Genomic DNA, 2,887 nt, shown 5'->3' with positions numbered 1-2,887 from the left:
TAGGTGAACCTGCGGAAGGATCATTACCGAGGGCTGCCGAAGCCGCGCTCCGTGCCGCGCGGCGCGGCGGCGGCTTGGCTTCGAACGCTCCCGCCCGGGCCGTCCGTGAGCCCAAGCGTGTGCGGTGTGAGGGGTGTCGGGGGGAGAAGGGGCGCCTCCGCGCGTGCGGGGACCCCCCGAGCCCCCACCCCACTCCGGGCCACGGCGCCGGGCATGCCTTTCCCGGAGCCCCCTCTGGGGCACCGCGCGCCCGGCAGGCGAGAGGAAAGGGGGGAGTCCCCTTTCGGCGGGCGCGCGGGGATCCGCGGGTCGGGCGACGGCGACGGCCGGCTGGGACCCCATCGGGTCGTTGGGAGCCGGGGGGGCGCGCTGGGCGGCCACCGCGCGGGCGCCGCGTTGACCTCGGCGTGGCCTGTGCCCCTCCTGCTTCAGTCGTTTCCCGCTGGACGGGCATCGGGCGGCGCCCGAGCGATGCTCCCGGTCCGCGCGGGTGTCGTCGAGCGGGCTCTCCCGGGCCCTCGGCCCGCCCAGCCGCGTCGCCGTCGTCGCCGGCCCTGCGCCGGTCCGCCGCCGGGGCCGCCGTAGCCGGGCGCTCGCCGCGTGGCGAGCGCGCGGCATGGGCGTCCCCAGCCGCGTCCCTCCTCCCCGAGCGCAGCGCCGGCTGACTGAGGGAAACCCCGGGCCTCGGGCCAGGCCAGGGGCGCGGTGGTGGCGGCGGACGTCGGGCGCGGCCCCCGCGGGCGGACGCTCCCCCCGACGGCGGCAGTGGGGGGAGGCACCCCCGCGGGGCCTTAAGTCTGGTTTCCCTCACCCCAGGGTCAGGTACCTAGCGTTCCGCGCCTTCGTCCGCGGCCTTGCCCTACCGCGGAGGAAGCCGGGCGGCGGTTTAAAGACCCGGGCGGCTCGGCGCGCCACCCCCGGATGCGGGGGCGAGCGCGGGGGCGGGCGGGTGCCTTCAGAGGGGCGGGGGTTGCCCCCGCAATGCCTCTGGCTAGGTCCGCCGTCGTCGCGCTCGTCGTCCTCCGGGGGCCCGCCGGGCCGGGGAGGGGACTCTGCTGCCCCCCCCTCTCTGCGGTCCGAGCGCTCGGCCGGAGAGAGCCCACCGCGCGAGGTCGGCCGTGGTCCGGCCCGCGCCTCGCCTCGCCACGGGCGTCCCCGGCGGCGCGTTGAAGCGCGGGCTTCTCGCGGGCCGGGGCGGCGAGCCCCCGCGGTGGGGGCTGGCCCAGGGCGCTTCGCCCCCGCCGGGGGTTTTGTGCGGGCGCGTTGCCGCGGCTCGGCGGCGGCGCCTCTTGCGGCGCGGGCCGCTGCGGACCTCCCGGTCCTTTTTCCCTTTGCCCAGGCCCCAGAGCGGGGCCCCGGCGAGCTGGCGCCCTCGGCGGTCTCGCGCTGCCGGTTCCCCCCCGTCCGGGGCCGGTTTCGGGTGGCGTGACCGCGTCCGAGCGGCGGCGGGCGTCGCTCGGCGTCTCCGGCTCCGGTCCCTCGCCGGAGGGCACCCTGCCACCGGCTGCGGCTGTCCCGGTCCCGGGCCCTGCCCGCGGGCTTCCCCGTTCGCCTTCCCGGCGCGTGCCGGGTGGGGGACGGGCGGGCAGCCGGGGGCGTCCCACCCCCGGTCTCCGCGTGGAAACGGGGAGAGCGGGGGCCCGCCCCCCGGCTCAGCGCCGTCCGCTGTCCGCCTGGCCGCGGGGCCACGGAAGGGGTCGAGCGAGCGAAGCCGGCGGCGCGGTGGCGCCGGGGGAGGATGGAAGGGGCTCGTGCCGCTGGGGTTTGTCGGTCGGCGGGTGCGCCGCCCGGCGAGGGCCGGCGGGTCGCCGCGGTGGCGTCCCACGTGGGCTCGGGCTTTCCGTCTCGCAAGCCGTTTTCCGTCCCCCGCGGCGGGGGGGGGTTCGGTGGCGAGAGGAAGCCGCCCGAGGGCGCGAGCCGGCCGGGGCTCGGCCCCGGGGCCAAAGCGGGGGAAAAGAAAGTCCGGGATGGGCCGCAGCGGTGGCGGCGTTGGAGGGGCCGGTGCGGAGGCGCGCGCGCGCTCTCCTCCGGCGGGGTTGTGCGCCCGGCCCCCCTCGCTCCCCGGGGCGGGGGGGGGGGGGGTCTCCGCTGCCTCGCTTCGTGGCGTCTCCGCGACGGCACGGGGCGGCCAGCGAGAGACACACCCCCCCCCCCGCCGTTGGGTGGGGAAGCGAAGGGGGTTTTCTTTCCCCGTGCACGCGAGGCGAGGCCGGGTTCGGGGCACGTTCCCGGCGGCGCGCGGCGGGCCTCCTCCGCGCCGAGGTCGGAGCGAGCCCGGGCGCCTGGTCCGGCCCCGAAGCGCCGCAAGGTGCGTTTTTCCCTCCTCGGGGGAGGGAAAAAAGCCGGGAGCGCGGGCTCCCCGCCCCTTGCTTTTGCCGCTTCGGGGTTTCGTTTTATTTTCCCCCCCTCTCCTGTGCTTGTACGGTCAATGTGAGGCGAGCGGCCGCCGTGCCGCGCTCTCCGAGGGGCCGCTCCTTTGCGAGCGGTCCCGGCCCCTCCGCGCTGGCGGGGCGGTGCCGAAAAGCCAGACAACTCTTAGCGGTGGATCACTCGGCTCGTGCGTCGATGAAGAACGCAGCTAGCTGCGAGAATTAATGTGAATTGCAGGACACATTGATCATCGACACTTCGAACGCACTTGCGGCCCCGGGTTCCTCCCGGGGCTACGCCTGTCTGAGCGTCGCTTGACGATCAATCGCCGCCTCGGTGCCCGCCGAGCGGCGCGGCTGGGGTCGCCTCGCAGGCTCTCCCCCGGGCGGGGAGGGGCCTTCGTCCCCCTAAGTGCAGACTCGGGGAGCGCTCCGTAGCTCCCCGCTCCCGGAGCGCCCGCTCTCGCGGAGTTCGTCCCGCCGGGGCTTCGCCGGCAGGGGTTCCCCGTTGGTCCAGC

General features: G+C 77.1%; 1 non-coding gene across 1 annotated transcript; it reads left to right on the top strand.

Annotated features, from left to right (window-relative positions):
• Positions 1 to 2,530: 2,530 nt before the first annotated feature.
• On the top strand, positions 2,531 to 2,683 carry LOC137461228 (5.8S ribosomal RNA). Its single transcript, XR_010993276.1, has one exon. It is a non-coding gene; the product is annotated as a 5.8S ribosomal RNA (ribosomal RNA).
• The last annotated feature ends 204 nt before the right edge of the window (positions 2,684 to 2,887 follow it).

The sequence above is a fragment of the Melanerpes formicivorus genome, unplaced genomic scaffold (assembly GCF_026170545.1).
Source record: "Melanerpes formicivorus ecotype bairdi unplaced genomic scaffold, bMelFor1.0.p_v2 SCAF_1452, whole genome shotgun sequence".
Taxonomy (NCBI): domain Eukaryota; kingdom Metazoa; phylum Chordata; class Aves; order Piciformes; family Picidae; genus Melanerpes; species Melanerpes formicivorus.
This window is presented reverse-complemented; position numbering and strand designations above follow the sequence as displayed.